The sequence below is a fragment of the Echinops telfairi genome, unplaced genomic scaffold (genome assembly GCF_000313985.2).
Source record: "Echinops telfairi isolate 266 unplaced genomic scaffold, ASM31398v2 ScPeMD7_7468;HRSCAF=8506_0, whole genome shotgun sequence".
In the NCBI taxonomy this organism is placed as follows: Eukaryota; Metazoa; Chordata; class Mammalia; order Afrosoricida; family Tenrecidae; genus Echinops; species Echinops telfairi.
Genome location: NW_022111369.1, coordinates 13618653 through 13639789, shown reverse-complemented (window position 1 = coordinate 13639789; position 21137 = coordinate 13618653). Strand labels below are relative to the sequence as shown.

General features: G+C 38.2%; 1 pseudogene; it reads right to left on the bottom strand.

Moving 5' to 3' along the window:
* LOC115873324 overlaps positions 1–21137 on the bottom strand; it is a 157475-nt pseudogene that overhangs the window by 56420 nt on the left and 79918 nt on the right.

Genomic DNA, 21137 nt, shown 5'->3' with positions numbered 1-21137 from the left:
GCTTCAACAGTACATTGACAAGGAGATGCTAGAAATTCACTTGGGATTCAGAAGCTGACCTGGAAGGAGGGAGATTCTTGCTGACATCAACTGTATCTGTGCTGAAAGCACAAAATACCAGAAAGATGTTTGCCTGTGTTTCCTTGAGTATACAAAAACATTCAACTATATGAGTCATAAACTATGCATAATACTGTGAAGAATGGGAATTTGAGATCATTGATTTAGATTCTTTCAGAACCTGCAGAGACCAAGAGGTAGTCATTCAAACAACACAAGAGAATATTACATGCTTTTAAAAACAGGAAGGGTGTGTGTCTGGTTTGTATCCTTTCTCCATGCTTATGCAATCTGTAAACTGGGCAGATAATCTGAGTAAATGGGCTTTATGAAGATCAACAGGAGTGGCGTCAGGATTGGAGGAAGGCTAACTAACAGCCTGTGGCATGCAGACGAAACCGTCTTGTTTGCTGAAAGCTAAGAGGACTTGAAGCACTTACTGATGAAGGTCAAAATATACAGCTTCCGGCATAGATTACAACTCAATGAAAAGAAATAAAAATCTTCACAACTGGACCACTAGAGAACATTATAATAAATGGATAAAACGTTAGAGTTTGTCAAGGATTTCCTTTAACTCCCTTTCAAAATCAATGCTCAGGAAAGTAGCCGTCAAAAAAAATCAAATGACATTCTGCATGGTCAAATCTGCTGCAAATCTTGAAATCCTTAAAATGTTAAAGAGCAGAGATGCCAATTTGAGGACTAAAGAGCATCTCACCAAGCCATGGTATTTTCAGTCACTTTATGTGCACAAAGAAAATTCCACAACACATAAGGAAGACTGGAGAAGAATGATTGCATTTGAATCATAGGTTGGCAAAAAAAAATGTGGGAAGAACCATGGACTGCCAGACAAACAAACATGTCGGGAAGTACATCCAGAATGCGAGTTAGAAGTGCAGAAGGTGACACTTGGTCTCATGTACTTTGCACATGTTATTAGGTGAGTCCTGGAAAGGGACAGCATGCTTAGTGAACTAGAGGGCTGATGAAAAAGAAGAAGACCATTAAGAGATGGATTGTTACAGTGGGTGAGACAATAGGCTCAAACAGGAAATATTGTGAGGATGGTGCAAGGCTGAGCAGTTTTTTGTTCTGTTGTATGCTCTGAGTTGGAGCTGACTCAACAGCAGAAAGATAAACACACTTCATAGAGTAATCAACCATACAAGATAAAAAAGGCAACATTTGTCCGGATATAAAGTTTAGAAGTTAGGAATGGATAGACAATCTGGCATTCTTTGATGTTCACCTTCCCGACACCATCGCTGAAGACAAAGAGGGTGAATAAGCAAATGTGGTGAAGAAAGCTGACGGTGCCTGGCTATCAAAAGATATAGCATCTGGGGTCTTAAATCCTTGAAGATAAACCAGCGGCCATCTAGCTTAGAAGCAACAAAGCCCACGTGGAAGAAGCACACCAGCCTGTGTGATCATGAGGTGTCGATGGGATCACGTATAAGGCATCTAAGACCCAGAATAAAACCATACCCAAGGTGAATGGGAGGGGGCATGGAGTGGAGACCCAAAGCTCATCTGTAGACAATTGGACATACCCTCACAGAAGGATCACAAGGAAGGGACGGGCCAACCAGGGTGCAGTAAAACACTGATGATACTTACAACATTACTCTAGTTCTTTAATGCTTCTTCTCTCCCACTATCATGACCCCAGTTCTACCTTACAGATCGGGCTAGATCAGAGCATGTACACTGGTACATATAAGAGCTCTTGACACACGGAATCTGGGACAGATAAAACCCTCAGGAACAATAATTAAAGTAGTGATACCATGAGGGTAGGGGGAAGGTTGGGGAGAAAGGGGGAACCAATCACAATGATCTACGTATACCTGCCACCCCCCAGGGAGATGAACAACAGAAATGTGGGTGAAGCAAGACAGTGGTCAATGTAAGATATGAAAATAATAATAATTTATAAATTATCAAGTCTTCATGAGGGAGGAAGGAAAAGCATGAGGAGCTGATACCAAGGGCTCACGTAGAAAGAAAATGTTTTGAAAAGGATGATGGCCACATATGTACAACTGTGCTTGACACAATGGATGTATGGATTGTTATAAGAGCTCTAAGAGCCCCCAATAAAATTATTTTTTAAAAGGATATTATATTTAAATCAGGCTAGCACATACTGAATTGTATGTATTTTAGTTTTATCTTTTTTAGGCACAGATATGATTTTATTATTGTTTTGTTTAAAAATTATGTATGGCTAAAGAGTTGTGTAAAGCTGTCAAGTTGATAGGAGGTGGTCTGTGGTAGTTACACAATTTCATGTCAAATTGATAAAACAATGAAGGAGTGCAGTCTAGCCTGTCAATCAGGTCACAGCCTAATAATCCCTCCTTGTGAGCATGACCTTCTCACAAGGATTCTGAGAAACCTTTCTCTCTCTGCTATACATTCCTGTTGGCAAGCCACATGGAGCCACAGGACTTTCCACCCACTAGCCTATGATCTTCCTGCATTCAGCATCATAACATGTGCTGCATGAGTCGAAAGAGGAATTTATGGACTAATATCAGACATATGGGTTAATATTGGACTTATGAACTTGATCTGGACTAGGATGGAATGTTTTATTGATCCATAATTACTTCTTGATATAAAGTTCTCTCTTACACATATATGCATGTCAATGAAATTTGTTTCTCTAGTCAACACATTCACTCACAATTTGGACATAAAACTAGTACATATATACACATCTGTTTTCCTCAGCTAGTTATATGTGTAGAATTCAGAAAAAATCTAAAGAAAGCAACCAAGTTGTGACTAGAATTGGAAAATGTTTTTTCATTGCAAGCATGGTTGCATCTTGTTTCAAGAAAAATTGAAGTCAATTTGGGGATTTTCTTTGTAAAGCAATATTTTTGTGCATTTAAATTAGGATTTTATTTCAAAAATTGATTTATGTTTTAAGGAGTTTCTATATGTTTTTTGTGTTTGTAGTGTATGCTAATGAATTCATAGTGTAAAAGCAAGGAAAACTTAGTTTAAAAATTTGAAATATTTCTGAATCCCAGTTTAAAAATTCAGGCATGCATTTGTACTCTTATTTATGAATTGATTTATATAGCTTCACTTAATTTTCAGTATAGGTACTCCATCACTTTGAGCTACAAGATAATTTTTACTTTAGTCTCTTATATTTCCTGCCTTCATCTCCTAAATTATTTCCAGGATTGTGCACAGTATAAAGGTATTGGGGGGACAAGACTGTGGATATTAAATAAGTACCTCAATTCAAAAGTTGCAACCAGGATGCCAGGATTCTTGATGGCGTCACCATCATTGGGGTCTTTGTCACACCCTAAAAATAAAACTGCTTTAACTGCCAGGTTCTGGACTTTCTCCTCATCTAAAGGGAAATCTATTTATATTTTGTGTTGGAGAGTAATAAGTTAATTAAATGTATGTGTCCCCCCGCCAAATAGCTTATGTACAACTTGCATTAATTTTACATTGCGGCTCTAGTAAATTACATCAAACATAAAGGCTTAAAACAACATAAATGTAATTTCTTAAAGGTTTGGAGTCAGAAATTCAAAATGGACTTCAGTGGGAAAAAAATCAAATTGAGATTCTATTCCTTTTGTGGACCAAGGAAAGATCTGTTTGTTTGGTGTTTTTTTTGCCATATTCAGCAGCTAGATGCTGCCAGCGTTTCTTGGCTTTTGGTCTCCAGCCTACCGTTACATTAGCACACCCTCTGCATTTGTTGTCACATTTTGTTCTCTCACTCTTAACCTTTTGCTCCCTTTTCAAGTGTAGGGACCCTTGAGAATACACGGGGTCCATGTAAATAATCCAGGATATTTTTCCTCATCTCAATATCTTATTCTATTAATATTTTTAAAATCTCATTGTCTTTGTAAGGTAGTATATTCACAGGTTCTGGGGATTAGAATATATGTATATGCTAGAGATGTACAATATATACACATACATTATCTATATACGTATATATACATTTTCAATATACATATATTAGAATATATACCATATATGCATTTTCTATATACATATACTGGAATATATGTATGTATGTGTGTACACATACATATATACTCAAATTTTCTGCCTACTAGTCTACCAAAATAAACTTCAGACCGCTGGAATATGTGTGGTTAAGGCTTTTTGGAATTCAAAAGTCATACAGAAAAATCAGGATTTAAAAATTTTCTGTCTTAGGTCATCCTGCTTGAATCCAATTTTCTGCTTGAAGGAGGAAAAAATGAAGAGAGAAATGCTGAAAGAGAAAAAGCAAACAAACCAAAAAACCCAAAACCCAAGAACCCCAAGGAAGTTTTGACCTTACGTATGTGTACACCTTGAAAGATGCAATAATTAAAGTTCTCAGCTGTTAACCAAGGTGCTGAGTCCGCTCAGAGGCGTCCTGTAGGAAAGGCCCGGTGATCTACTTTCGTAAAGTCAGCCAGGGACACTGCGGAGCTCTGCTCCATGCTGACGTGGGAGGAAGCTGGTTGCAGAGCAAGAGGAGAGGGAGAAGGAAAGGGAGTACCATGATTTTTTTTCCTGACCACTTTAAGAATTTATGTTTGATCTCTCATTTTCAACAGCTTCATTATGATATACCTAGATACTGTCTTCATTGTATTCTTCTTCTTGGGATTTCCTCTGGTGTTTGTGAAATTGCATCAGACCTCTCTGAGCTATTGGAGCCCCTTTATTTTGCCTTTATAGTTTGTTTTTTGATGAATTAATTTGCCTTTGCTCTCTTCTGTTAGAGATTAGTATTCTTACTGAAATGATTTAAGGAAAAGAGTAAAGATGTTCATAATGAAGTAAGTGAAGAGTGAATTAAGAGTTAGTGAGACTTTTATGACTTCTGTATGATTTGCTTTAGTTCTTTTAGCAGTGAGAATGAGGGAAATGAATGGTTTGGGACTTTAGGATAGAGACTAGCAGTGCGTGTGAAAGAGTAACAAGACTACAGCTTGTTCTCAGTCCCAGAGCAAAGCAAGGCAGATTGTTCCATTCTGGGGTCATTATTCCTTCCAACCATGGTGACCACCGACCACCAGATCAGAACCCAGGATTTGGAAGGTGTTTATTAACCAGCACCCTGTTACTTAGTTACAAGATTGCTAATATTCATTTCTTTAACCTCTTCTCTTTTTCAAATGTATAAAAAAAACCCTCCTTTCTTTGTTTTGGGCGGCGGTTAGAGGAAGAGATCTCTGGCTTCGTTTCCATTATTGGTTTGGCAAATAAAACTACCTTTCTTGCCAAAAGTCTGGGTTGAAGTCTTTGGCTTGACTTTGGAGACAGGTGGAGACATAGCTTTACCCTAACATTCGGGTCTGTTCATGCTATCTAGCGTCTCTGGGAAAGTTCAGACTATCATTAAACATTCCCCTTTTAGTTTCACTTATTCTCTCCTCATCTCTGGAATGTCAATTATAGTTTTGTTAGAGAGCTTGGTTTTGATTCAGAAATCTCGGTTGGTCTGTTATTTCCACCCCCATAATTTTCCTGTCTGTCCTTCAGATAGGAAGATTTTCATTGATCTCTGTAAATGATTTCTTTCCTATGTTACATTTAATCAGTTATTAAGTTAACCCTGTGATGTTTTCATCTCAGATATTGTACTTTCAGATGTAGAATTTTCATTTCATTTTAAGAAACAAATGCCTTTTCTCTGTTGAGCATCTTCATCTGTTTACTCAGTAGGATCATATTTCCTTTATAGCCTAACCCATATTTACAACAGCCACTTCAGTTTCCTTGCCTGCTCATTTCCACATCTGAGACAGATTTGGGCTTGGCTCCTTGTGAATATTTCTTGTTTATGAATGCATTATAATTTCCTTTTTCTTGTGAGATGTAGTCATTAATATGCCCCTTCTAGCCACTATTCCTTATGTGAAACAGTGTAGTCCCGAACTCTATGCCTGGGGTTATAATATCATTTTGAAGGGAGTTCTTTGTTATAGGATTGCATTGCCGTATAGCTTTAGGCTATACTAGAGGGTGTAACTTAAATCACAATCCTTTATTTTTCTTCAGGCATGGTCTGTGAAAGACCAAAAATCACATCTACATCTAAGAACCTTCTCAGAAGCAGGAGAAAGAGAGAGAAATTCCAGGACTACAGGAAAAAGATCTCGCTATGAAGCGGAAGACACCAAGGCCAGAGGTGCAGAGTTATGAGAGACTGTGGCACTGAGAATATACAACAGTGGAAAGGAGCGAGGCTGAGACCAGACACCAAAGCAATGAAACCATGGGACGCAACAGAGTAGTAGTGCCCAGGGTATGGGACAAACAGATAGAACTGCAGGGTGGCCATGACCAAAGGGCTGTGTGGCTGAAAGGCTGAGGACTGGAGAGAGAATTGACTGCTGGTGGAGGAGAGGCGGTGCATGGGACCAATGACTGCTCCTTATGATTGTTCTCCAGTAAGGAGAACTTACAATTGTATGTAAACTTATAATTAAGTTCCCTGATAAGTCCTCATAATTTTGAGAACCACCTGTGAGTTCTCTGTGGCTATTGTAAAGGATTATTGAACCCAGCATAGAAGTAGAGTACCGAGGGATGACAGGTTGGTGTTAGCATAGGTAAAGAAGGATGGGGTGTGGAAGTATGTCCAACTGCTGTCTCCGGACCATAGGGAAGCCAGAGGACATCAGATATGGCCTTACCTGCTGTTTATGAACTTTCAAAAGTATTTTTTAAAATATAATTTTAGTTATTTTGTTGTTGAATATTTAAAACAAAATATACCAATAAAACAGATTCTCTGTGTACCATTTAATGAAATTGATTATATCCTTTGAGTTGTGTAATATCTTACCGTTCTTTTTGGCCTTGTTTTTCCCTCATTAACATACATTCTCCCACTGATCCTTAAGATTTTTATTTGATCTTTAGAGTTGTTGTTATCAATTTGATCTGATATACCTGTTTTTGTTGTTGTTTGTTTTTGAATGTAAGAGAGAACTTTATATCAAAGAACAATATTACATTAAGAAAACATCCCAGCCCAGTCCAGATCAAGTTCTTAAGTCCAATAATACCCCATACATTGATACTAATCCATAAATTCCTCTTTAGACTCATGTAGCTGTGCAATGATACCGAATGCAGAAGATCGCAGGCCTTTGGGTGGAAAGTCTTGTGGATCCAGTGGTGGTGGAAGCATGTCAGGGCTGGCATGGGTCTCCACATGGGTCCTCCAGCTGTAGGACTCAGAGCTCCATTTGGTTTGTCAAGAGGAATATCTTGCAGGGAGTGAGCATCTGGCCTCCACTGAGTTATTTATCTCCTCTGTGCCTCCAAATGAGGTCCAAATATGCTTCCAAATCAAGCTGCGACCTGATTGACAGGCTAGACTCCACCCCTTTGCAAGTTGACAGATTATGTAACTACCACAGACCACCCCTTGTCAACTTGACACTTTCACACAACTCGTTAGCCATACATACTTTTCAAACAAACAATAAGAAAATCATATCTGTACCTAACATGACAAAACAAATGCATGCAACTCAAAACGTGCCAAAGTCTCATTTAAACATAATATTCTACAAGTGACCATCATCACAACAATATTCTGTGCCTAACAATCGCAGTTAAGTAACACCTACACCTTAGTCCTATGAATATATTCCCCCACCTATTAAAGTTTGTAAGTCAGTCACTTCATGCCTTTACCCACTTTGGGGTATCTAATTTCTATACTGCCCACTTACATCAACTCAGTGGTCTGAGGAGAAAATCATATTCTTTGATGTGAAAAATCTTCATTCCAGTGGGAACCTTGTGAGTCCACATCCATAAGCAAAGTCAAATCAGGACAGGCCATCCATAAAGTCAACAACCGCAATATGCACCAGCAATATGCTCAAATATGTCTCTTCATCTAGTTGGGTTCTGGTCAACTCAATGTGGGCTGCCTCACTTAGCCTCACCAGGGTGCCCATTGGTCCCCTTGCCTTTAGATCATGGGCACATCACAAATTCTCAACAACCCTAGCCCTCTTATGCTAGGTCATGAACTTCAGATCAGTTATCTTCCTCTCATCTTCTCCTCTAGTCCTGGTGAACCAGGTCCACAGGTGTCAGTGGCCAGACTCAACTTGTCTCTCTATTGATGCTTTTCTCCAACTTCTACTCAACAAGTGGATCCAGGTGGTCACCTAGCAAGCATTTCAGGCTGCCCCAGGCTCCCTTTAACTTTCAGTTCTAGAGAGGACAGTCTTCTTCCTGGTTCCAGATTTTTTCTAGCTTCTTGATATACCTGGTTTTTAAAGTACTCTGCTGTTAGCATTAGGCTGCTAACCACAAGGTCAGCAGTTTGAAACCAGCAGCTGCTCAGAGGGAGAAAGACAAGGCTTTCTACTTCTATAAAGAGTTACATTTTTAGAAACCTACAGGGGCAATTCTATTCTGTCCTATAGGGTTGCTATGATTTGGCACTGACTTGATGGCAGTGAAGGATAGTGCTTAAAAGAGCATAAAGCTCAAAGCAGACATTTTTTTAAACTAGTAGCTAAACTATTGCTGTTTTTAGATGACATCAGAGGCTATCTTTGGTTTAAGGTATAAAGATTACATCTATATATTACTTTTAAAAAAACTAGTTTCATGTCATTGATTGCAATCCACACAATATAGTATTACTTATCTCATTTTCTCCCTCTGTTTCTCATTTCCATTTCTCTGTCTTTTCCAACCATGTCTGCATCCTGAACTTTGTCCTTTGCTCTATCGATGACTGATTGTTTTGTGGATTGCATATCTCCACAGTTATTTTATCGACAATATTCACTTGTCTATTGTTTATGTAGGTAGTTCTTAAAGGAGTATAATGCTCAAAGCAGGCCTTTCTACTGATTAATATAAACTTGTTAAGCTTTAAGAAGATTTTAGGAGATATTTTTGATTTGATGTTTAAAGATTATATCAGGGCAATATTTCAGGGGTTCATCTTCCCTTTATGGTTCAAGAACGTTGAGGGTCCATAACAACAACAAACAAACACAGTACCATGAAGTTGATTCTGACTCACGGTGACCCGAAGGACAGCCTTTCTGGGCTGTAACCTTTACAGGAGCAGAAAGCTCTTCTCCTTCCATGGAATGAATGGCTGGTGAGTTTGAAATACTGACCTCATAGTTAGCAGCCCAGTGTATAACTACTACATCACCAGTGCTTCCAGAGTCCATGGAAATTAGAAAATTTGCTCTGCATTTTGCCTTTTTGATTAGAATTTTTCTATGCAATCTTATTCAGTTATTATAGGTGGGCACGATACCATTCTTCTTGTACCATGGCAAAGTAGGCAGTTGTTCATGGAGCCAGGTAGCCTCCTCCGCTTTACGACTTTCCTTCTTCTTCCATTACTCCTGTGAGTAGACAATTATTGGGTCTTCAATGACAGCTGGCACACTTTCTATATCCCACGTAGCTCACAATGATATGGGAGGTAGGAGAGAACCACTAAACACTTTGTAAGGGCAATTAGCTGGTATGCCTCAGGAACCCATGACCTTCAATCTCCATATCAAGTTACCAGATTTTATAAAGTGTTTCGTGAACCAAGCAACAGTTACTATTTTTGTCTTTGTTGTAAATATATACACACATACATTATATAACACCCCCCCTATTTATTCACTCCAGGTGTATTATTCAAGCATGGAGGACAATGATGACTAAAAATATGATGTGCTGTATGCTTGGAATTTACATGTTAGGATGGGTATAAGACAACATGCAGGAGCGTCAGTATAACAGTGTAGACAATAATGTTTCCTTTGCCATCATCTGGTTGCAGTTTCTATTGAAGCCTAAAATAATAAAGGTTAATTATGACAAAAATCCAGCACTAGTCACAATCGCCCAGTGGATACTTCTGTCTCGTGGGCACCGTATGTGACAATGCAGCTGCAGGGCTCTCCCTTCCTTGCAGACAATGCTGCCTTACAGAATTCACTTAGCATTCCATGACCTCTTGCTTTAGTTGTAAAGTGGGGGTAACATCAAATGGCAACGGTCCTCATAAGATGCAACCCCGGTTTTTCTTGGGAGTAGTGTACAGTTTCTCCCCTCCCTGCTGAACGCAGGCCCTGTCACGTGAGCGCCTTTGGGTCATGAAATGAGCAGGAGGCTATTACACAACTTTTGTCAATCTAGCTTTTTACAGGTATACAATTTAATGGCAGCAATTACAGCATTCTGCTATTCAACCCTACCCTTAAATCAATATGATATTCCCATCATTATTTACTGCCTCATTTTCTTCTTTCACACCTGGTAACCAGTAATAAACTTTGATCTCTATACATTGCCCTTACTTCTTTTATTTTATAAGTAAGGTCATATCAGATTTCTCCTTTTGTAATTGGCTTATTTCACCCAGCACGTCTTCAGGTTCCATCCATGCTATGCCGTGCATACATCTTTCTCCCACATAGTGGCTGATGGATTCAAAACACCAACTTTGCAGAGAGTAGCTGAGCACTTAACAACTACACCACCAGGGATAAACTTCATTATGGTGTAAAGTTTATGAATATTTCAGAGTTTTAAGCCACAAAGACAATAATAAAATAGTGTCCTTTAAAAATATATTTATTTTCTTTAGGATCAGAATGCCATTCTTGCATTTATCTCTAAATTACTCTGTTACTCAATTCAAATTTTACGTTGTGCAGGATCAAGTACTTTTCTTTAAAAGAGTTATGCAAAGGGAGAGGAACTGACTTCAATAAGCCTTGATCTCAGCTATTTATATATGAGATGTAAGTGGGAGCCCTGGTGGTGCAACAGGCTACGTGATGTGTTACTAACAGCGTGGCCAGTGGTCCAACCAAACAGCCTCTCTGCAGGAGCAAATGGAAATCCCAAAGGGGCAGTTCCACTCTTTCCTGTAGGGTGGCTGTGAATTAGGATCAACTTGATGGCAGTGGTGTTTGTTTTGTTTTGGAAGTTGTGAGTGATAATTTGTTTCCTTTCTTTTTAAGTCAATTTCTCTAAATTTTTGAGTATTGACTTTGTATAATTTCAATACAGAAGCTAGGTCAATTTGAGGGCATCTTGCCAACTTCTATTTCTTTCTCTGCACATTGTATTCACATGAATAAGCTTCTGGATACCTTATTATTCCTGCTTCATGCAATTTGCTTTCTGGTGGCAATGAATAAAAAATATATTTGTGGTTGTTCGTTGCCATGATATTGATTTCAACTTCTAGAGACTCTGTGGGTACAAAATAGAACTGCTCCCTAGAGTTTTCTAGAGACTCTGCTCCATAGAGTTTCCTAGGGTGTGATCCTTTTGGAAGTAGATCTTTTCTTCTCAGAAGCCTCTGTATTGGTTTGAACCACCAACCTTTTAGCTAGTAATTGAGTGTTTAACCATTTGTGGCACTCAGCGACTCCTAAATAAATACATTAACACGATAATTTCAGAGTGAAGAGTGTGATGAAGACAACCAGGATAAATTATAAGGACTCTTCTGGTGGTGATGTGGTTAGTTTATATATGTATACCACAATAAATCAGGCCAGGATGAATGCATTTCAAATAATAGAACTCAGAAGATGGGAAGATGGGACAGTGTTTCTTGTGCTTGAGAAATGCACCTCTTGACCATCTTTTCTTTTTCATACGTAAGTATAGCAATACATGTAGTAGAAGCAAAGAAAATATATACTAGGCTTCAACATGGAGTATGCACAGTTTTAATTGACATGTCGATGAAAATAGAAAAATCTTATAACTACAATGACTGCCACGACACACAAAATTTACCAGTTTTATGTGGCTTGGTGGGTTAAGCAGGGTTCTCTAGAGAAACAAAACTAGGACCCTTATGATTATATATATGTAAAAGGATAGGTTTCTATAGCAAACAGAAATCTAACAGCTACTTAGTCCACATAGCAGTACAGGCAGCTCAGATTAACTCACTTTCTTTCTTCTTCTTCTTTACAGTTTAGTTGGCACTTCTTCCACACACCACACAATTCAGTAGTTCACATATCCAGAACAGTTGTACAAGCATTGTCACAATCAATTTTTCGAACATTCTGTTCTTGCTTATACTCCTGATTAGGGTAATTATTTTTTTTAATTGTGGCAAAATAAACACAAGACATTCTCCAATTCAACACCCAACTCACTTCCATGGAACAGTTAACATACTGAAGATCATTCAACTCACGCTGCATATTGATTCAAGTCAAGGAAGCAGAATGTGGAATCTGTCCTCAGGCAAGACAAGCAGAGTCGCAGCCAGGCAGCAGACAGCAGGGCAGGGCAACAACAGGGGAGTCGTGAAGCAGGCCAGATGGGGTCTCAAGCCCTAGTGATTCACACATGCCTACGTGATCCACTAGCAGCATGGTGAAGCAGGTCCTGGTGGTGCCTCAAGCTGTAGTGAAGCACAGCCAGGTGACACCACCCATGGGTAGGCTCTGCCCACAAGGAGTGCAGCACATGGTTGAGGCAAAGGACTAGCTCAAGCAGCAGCACACTGGTCTGATCACTATGGAGAAAAGAGAGAAGAAGGCCAGCCTCAGAAAGCATTGATCTTGGTCATCCTCCAATCAAGCTGTGACCTGACTAAATCCTACCCACATGTTCCTACAAAAGCCTAGTTGGCACAATAAACCTAACGATCACAATTGGTGAGAGAATTGCAGACCCAAGGCAATCATCTTAGCTCATGGCATAGAAGCTGCATGTTGAGGATGTCTGAGTGAAAGAAGAGAGTCTCCTAGGTATCTGACAATATGGAGATACCATACAGTCTTAAACTATTTCACTAGATGGTAGCGTAATTAAGGAATTGACTTGAAACAACAGCTCCTTTAATCTTGGACTGTTGTAAGGTGCCTTCAAATTGGTCCTGACTCATTTTAAAATAAGCACTGTCCAGTTCTGGGACGTCCTCACAATCATTCCTATGTTCGAGCCTATTGTTGCACATCTTCTTCCTTTTCTCTGGCTCTCTCCTTTACCCAGAATGATGTTCTGCTACAGAGACAGATCCCTCTTGAAAATATGTCCCAGGTACACGAGACAAAGTTGCACTGTCTTCGCTTCTAAGGAGTATTCCGTCTTTACTTCTTCCAGTACAGATTGCACGTTCTTCTGGTAGTGTGTGGTTTAATCCATATGCTTTAACAACACTATAATCCAAAGACAAAATAATTCTTCTTTGGTCTTCCTTATTCATTGCTTAGCTTTCATGAACATATATGTAATTTGGAAATAACATGGTCTGAGTCAGGCACATCTTAGTTTTTCAAGTAATAAACCTTTTAAGAGGTATAACTTAGGACCAGGCAGTATTTCATTCTGTCATGCACAGGGCCACTATGGGTTGAATTGACTTGATGGCATCTATCAACAACAACAATATTGCTACAGACTTGTGCAATGAAATACATAGTGTTTTGACAGTCCCTTTTATTGGCATTGATTGTAGGTCCAAGTGAAATGAAATACTTATGGAGTTTAATATTTTCTTCATTTTTTATTATATCACATATGGTTCTATTTTTTGTTGCCTGGACTTTTGCTATTTATCAGTATTTCAAATCCTTTTCCCTTTCAGCAAGCAAACTGATATTATCTGCACCTCACAGGTTGTTAATAATTGTTCCTATAAAATTGAGGCTGTACTCTTCATATAGCCTAGCTTCTTGGTATATTTGGTATATTTGCTCAGCATAAAGATTGAAATAGTAATTATTCTATGGAAAAATATTTAATGGCACAAAAAATAAAAAAAAGATGGAGGAAAACACAGAGTGGCTGTGCAAAAAGGAATTGATTAATGTTCAAAAAGTTCAGAAGGTAGCATGGGAACAGGAACTGATGGCAATGAGGGAAGAATTCCATGATGCATGAAGGTATTGGTGAATGCAAGGATCCAGGAATTGACAGAACACTAATTGAGATGTTTCAACAAATAAATGCAACACTGGAAATAACCACTTGCCTATGCCAAGAAACTTGGAAGATAACTAACTGAGGAATTTACAGATGTTATCCAAATTTATGCCCATTCCCAGAATGCAAAAATTACCACAGAACACCATTGATATCATATGCAAGTAAACTTTTTTCCTGAAGAAAAAAAAAAACCCAAATATTTTCAGTAGTGCATGATAAGGAGCTGCCAGAAATTCAGGTGGATTTAGAAAAGGGTATCGAATGAGGGATATTATTACTGTTGTCAGATGAAGCTTGACTGAAAGCAGAGAATACTAGAAAGATGTTAAGCTGTGTTTCATTGACTTAGCAAAAGGCATTTGACTTCGTGAACTATAACATATTTTTAAAAATTTTAATTAAATACTTTTATTGGGGGCTCTTACATCTCTTATCACAATCCATACATTCATCCATTGTGTCAAGCGCATTTGTACATATACCGCCATCATCATTTTCAAAGCATTTTCTTTCTCCTTGAGCCCTTGATATCAGCTCCTCATTTCCCCCCTTGCTCCCCCACCTTCCCTCCCTCATGATCCCTTGATAAGTTATAGATTATTATTTTCATATCTTACATTTTCCTCTGTCATCCTTCACCCACTTTACTTTTGTTTGCCCCCCTCGGAGGGGGTTATATATTGATCCTGGTGACCAATTCCTCCACCCCCATCTCCCCCTTAACCTTCTGGTATCTCTATTTTCATTGTTAGCCCTGAGGAGTTTATCTATCCTGGATTCCCTGTGTTGAGGGCTCTTATCTGTAGTAATGTGCATGTTCTGATCTAATCCAATTTGTAATTTTAATACTACTATTTTTAACAATGGTAATTTCAAAACACTTAATTGTGCTCATGTTGAACCTATTGAAACACATGTTGAACCTATTGAAACAGAATAAAGAGGTACTGCATGGCTTAAAGTCAAGAAAGGTGTATGTGTCAGGATTGTATCTTTTCATATATTAATCATGAGTAAGCTACTGTTATTTTGGTCTATACTATAGTAGTCAAGTCATAAACAAATGTGAAATTTCTTCTCTCTCTTTTTTGTCTTGTTTTTGGGCTACTCATTCTCAGCTTAAATTTCAATTTCTTATGAAAGTATTGCCTAATTTGACAAACTAGTTGAGTGTTTTCCTAGGACACTGCGCTGGTATATAGACCTTATCACACTTGCGATCTTTGTTTCCTGATAATTTACAAGGTACATGAAGAGGAACATAAATGAAGAAATGAGATCAATCTACAGTAAGGAGCTGAAACTAGCTACACCAAACCTGAAGCCAAATCTCCCAGTCAGTCAGGGCTCAGAGTAGCGGACTCACAGCTGACCTGTAAGTACATTCTTGGGAATGAATAACAATTTTGAGCTGGGTTATTTCCCAGAAGTGACTTATTCATATGAATTGGTAGCTTGAATTTCCTATAAAATTTTCAGCTGAAGGTAAAATAGGATTTAAGTTATAGGGAATGGAGCAGCAACAGTGATTATTTCCAATATTTGCTTGCTTGTCAATGAAAGGTCTTGAGTCTATAGTGCAGCTGCTATATTGGCTTAAGGGGATGGTTGAGAATCCTACAATTGATTGAGTTTTCAGTCTGAACAATGGTAAGAATTGATGGGTAAATACCGGAGTTTAGCAACAGTGACATCCAGGGTTTAAAAGCACTGAAAGACAACTATATTGGATTTGCTGCTGCCTAAATTTCATAAGGCTTGGTGATAACATGATAGAATATCGTATGATGGATGACTTCTTCATTGCAAATACCCTTTTCTCAGAAACATAAATGCATTGATACTTGTGGACTTTGCCAGATGTAATATTCAGAAGTCAAATTGACTACATCTGTGGGAAGAGACAATAGAGACACTTAATATCATTAGCTGAAATGAGGCCAGGGGCACACAGTGTAACAGACCATCAATTACTCCCATGTAAGGTCAAATTGAAGTTGAAAAATCAAGCAGCCCATGAGAGCCAACAGGAGACCTTGAGTATATCCCACCTGAATTTAGAGAATATCTCAAGAACAGATTTGACTCATCGAACATTAATGACAGACCTGATGAGCTATGGAATGGCATCAAGAGCATCATAGATAAAGAAAGCAAAAAGGTATTAAACAGACAGGAAAGAAGAAATCAAAGTGGATATCAGAAGACATGCTGAAACTTGCTCTTGATTGTAGAGTAGCTCAAGTGCACGGAAGAAATAATGAAGTAAAGAGCTGAACAGGAAATTTCAAAGGGCATCTTGAGAAGACAACGTGCAAAGTTTTATAGTGAAATGTACAAAGACCTGGAGTTAGAAAACCAAAGAGGAAGAACACTGTGTTAGTCTGGGTAGACTAGAAAAACAAATTCAACACTCATATGTGTATAAGCAAGAGGTTTATATACAAGAGCAATTGAATATTGAGAAAACATACCAGCCCAGTCCAGATCAACTCCATAAGTCTGATATTACCCCATATGTCCCATACCAATCTATAAAGTCCTCTTCAGACTCATGAAACACATGCATTGACACCAAATGCAGAAAGATCACAGGCCAGTGGGTGGAAGGTCTTGTGGATCCAATGGCGATGTAAGCATCTCAATGCTGGTAGGAGTCTCCACTTGGTTCCACTGGCTCCAGAGCTCTAGAGAGGTTTCATATGTCTTGTCAATGGAAATGTCTTACAGGGAGTAGCGTTTGTCCTGCCTCTAGCGAGCTATTTATCTCTTTAGGGCCTCCAAATGAGGTCATTAAGCTGAGACATGATTGGCAGGCTAAACTCCACCCCTTCACTCTTAAGACTCTCAAATTGACAACAGATTATGTAACTACCACAAACACTCTCATAATAAATCAAGCTGAAATAACTAAAGAAAAAAATCAAGACTGGAGTTGCAGTATTGAAAGATTCTTTGGGCAAAATATTGAACAATGCAGGGACTATCAAAAGAGATGGAAAAAATACACAGAACCACTGTACCAAAAAGTAGTTGCCATTTCAACCATTTTAAGAGGTAGCATGTGATCAGGCACCAATAGTACTGAAAGAAGAAGTTCCAACTGTATTGAAGGCATTGGTACCATTGAATGTTTAAAGTATTGTGGAGGCCCATATCTGTCTTGGAAGAAGTATAGCTAGAATGCTTCTTAGAAGCAAGGGGTTCAAGAAGAAAAGAATGCTTTGAGACAGGTTGTGGTAGCAATTTTACAATACTGCTCGATGTGATTGAACTATGGAATGATATGATATTCATGTTAACTCTTGATAAAATGGGGGTTTTTTGGGGAAAAAAGTTAATTTCAGTTTTAGAAAACAAGAACAGCAAGTGTGTTAGTCTGAGTAGACTAGAGAAACAAAATTTATAGACACTCGTGTATAAGTAACAGCTTTATATAAAGCAACCAAGTCACTTAATGTAATTGTACATTAAGAAAATATCCCGGCCCAGTCCAGATCATGTCCATAAGTCCAATGTTAGCCCATATGTCCCATACCAACCTTTAAATTCCTCTTCAGACTCACAAAACATTTGTAATGATGGTGAATGCAGAAGGTCACAAGACAGTAGGTGGGAAATCTTGTGGATCCAGTGGCGTTGTAAGCGTCTCAGTGCTGGCAGGGGTTTCCTTGTGGCTCCTTCAGCTCAGGACTCTAGTGTAGTGCCATGTGTCTTGTCAGCTGCAATGTCTCCCAGGCAGTGAGCCTGTGTCCACGTCCAGCAAGCTATTTTTATCTCCATAACACCTCCAAATGAGGTAATCAAGCTGCGTCCTCACTGACAGGCAAAATTCCACCCCTTCATTCTTAAGCCTCAAATTGAGATTATCTAACTACCACAGCCTGCATGCTGCATAGCAACCAAGTCACTTGATTGGCTGAGTAGAAAACAGTAGGCCAAGCTCAAAGCTGGCACTAGCCATTGCACTTGGTATATGTGTCTCTCTCTGAAGTCTTGCTAACAATCCAATGTCAACACATTAGCCTCCTGAAAGGGCTTACTCTACCTCTTCTGGGTCTTACATTTCAGGGCATTGACCCATCATTTTTCCTTTCTGGTTAGGGTTCTGGATCACCTAAATTAAAAAAGTTGAGTCTGTTTCAGTTTTGCTTCATGATCTCTGACTGAACTGATTCTAATCAATTCAAGGAGATTGTGTGTTTATACAGAAGAAATTTAAAAATTGAAGTAACAGTGTGACATAGTTCTCATTACTACCTACTACTTTTGCATATATTGGCTATAAACCTGTTTATATCAATGGAGCATGTAATATTGAAATGAAATTGCTAGATGGTACAAATGGTTTTGTCTTGGCTACTAACTGACAGCTTGGTGGCTCATACCCACACAGTGGCCCTGCAGAAGGACAGCTTGATGATCTGCTTCTGGAAAGGTTGTAGCCAAGAAAACTCTGCCACATAAAGATTTACTGTGAATTGGAATTGACCTGACAGCATTAAAAATAAAAAATAAAAAAGCTTAGTGAGCCCCCTGAAGAATATCTTCATGAAAAACGCCCACAGAAGAGCAGCCCTAATCAATGGTTTGGCAACTGTGTTAGTTTGGGTAGACTAGAGCAACAAAATCACAAACACACATATGTTAGTCTGGGTTGACTAGAGAAACAAAATTCATACACATTCATTTGTGTATAAGAAAAAGCTTTACATAAAGAGCAATTGAATATTGAGAAAACATCCCAACCCAGTCCGGATCAAGTCCATAAATCGGATATTAGCCCATATGTCCAATACCAATCTATAAATTCCTCTTTAGACTCAGGAAACACATGCAATGATGCCGAATGCAGGAAGATCAGAGGCCAATGGGTGGGAAGTCTTGTGATTTTGGGGTATTTTAAGTATCTCAACGCTGGCAGGGGTCTCTATGTGGCTCCTCCAGCTCAGGACACTTATGTAGCTCCATGTATCTTGTAGCTGTAATGTCTCCCAGGGAGTGAGCCTGTGTCCTACCTCCAATGAGCTGTTTATCTCCTTAGCACCTTCAAATGAGGTCATCAAGCTCTGACCTGATTGACAGGCTAAACTCCACCCCTTCACTCTTAATTCTCTCAAATTGACAACAGATTATATAACTACCAGAGTATCTATCAGTGAATAGCTAAGCCTCCTAGAGGGGTTTTCAGCATCTGGCCTGTGCCCTGTCTTGTGAAATCTTTTTCAAAGTCTAACTTACAAAGCTCCATTATGTTTGAAGATACAACATTTTCTTCCTGCTTATGTACATTTGAAACTTTGATCTTGGCCAATGAGAAAGTTGAAATTGAAAATTGAAAGTGTTGAGGGAAAAGCAACAAGTTCCTCCTTCACCAAATATATATCAAAGAGCTAAATGGTAAGAAATTAAATGTAAAAAAAACCAACAAAAACCCATTAAAATTGAAAAAAACCTATAGAAAACGTGGGTGAGTATGTATGTCTCAAAAGATATAAAAGAATTATAAGAAACCTAAAGGTGAAGATCTCAGGGCTTTGAAAAAGTTCAAAAAGATTCAGTAATCCACTTTTTTACAAAAGACCCTGTTAGTGTTGTATAGCAACTGAATCTGTGGTCTGAGGTATTTGAACTGAGTAGGAAACAAATCCCTGCGTAAAGATGGTGGCTCACAGTGCAGTCTCCTTAATCCTGCCAATAACGCTGCTCTCTCACAGTCCTGCCATGGTCCTGTTTCATGAAAACTCCAGAGCTTGATGAGGGAAATCGGATCATTGCCGGTCTCTGGAGAGCAGTACACATTCAAAGTGGTACCGTAGCCATCATCCTTGAGGAGAGCACACTGTTTGTTTCCTATTTGTGTCAAAATACCACCGGCAACTGTTTTGGTTGCTATGTACTGTAGCCAGTCCTTGTTTATGGAGGTAATTACGGAACCATTTTGAACTGATTCCAAGCCCTGAAAAATCAGACTTGGATACACAACAATTAGAACATTTAAAAAACCTTAAGAACCGTATAAACAAAATTAAGGAGCTCTAATGGCACAGTGGCTTGTGCTTTTGGTTACTAAGCCCATCAGTTACTTTGCAGGAGAAAGACAAGGCTGTTTATTCCTAAGAAGTCTTGGAAATCCAAAGAGGCAGTTCTGTTCTGTCCTAAACGGTGCCTAGGAGTTGGAATCAACATGATGGCAGTGAGTGTTTTTGATTATAAACAAAATAAAATTAGAAATCATAATCTCAGAAATATTTTCAGCTAGAAATGATTAGATCTTTGAAAGGCTTGATACTATATAAAGAACTTTCAAAGCCATAGGAAGCACTCTGAAGTCCAGGTATAAACTTAGGAACCACATTACAACTAACAGACAAAAGTCTTATGCATCTATACAATATACAAAATTTTCTAATAGCTTACTTCATTATATCATAAAATATACAAATGAAAAGAATGGGATATAATTTTTTAATTCAAATAATTATAAGCGATTTTAAAAAGTAATAATGATGAAATTATACTGAGAAAATCAATTTTATATACTGCTCATATGGATACAAACTGATAAATCTTTATTAAAATGTTTCATAAATTTAGGCATAATAATCTCAACAAAGCAAGTAACCAGGAACATTTATACAGATTTGCATATAAGAATGATCTATTATTAGCGTGTAGTTGAGTATTATTATTTTAAATAAGAGGACAAGGTCACTTTGACATCAGATAATTGGAATGTAGTTTCAAAAATTATGATACAGAAAAATATAGAAACTATTTGGATTCCAAAGTTAGCCAATAAAATAAATTTTTACTTATATTGAAAAGTAGTATGTGAAAAACAGTTCAAAGGCAACTTTATCAAATGCTAATACTTGTTATTTGTAGGTGAAGGGTCATGAATAATTTTCTTTTTAAAAATATTTTATTTCCTATGTGTTCTAAAATAAGTATGATTTTTGTCATGTGAAGAAGTAATATTTAGCTAAATGAAAGATATTATACTTAAGATTTTTAATATAAGTGAACAGAAGTTCCAGAATAAGTGCTTTGTTGCATAAACTTTTATTTGGTTTTAGAGTTTATACATTTTTGGCAGTTTGAAGCAAACAGAT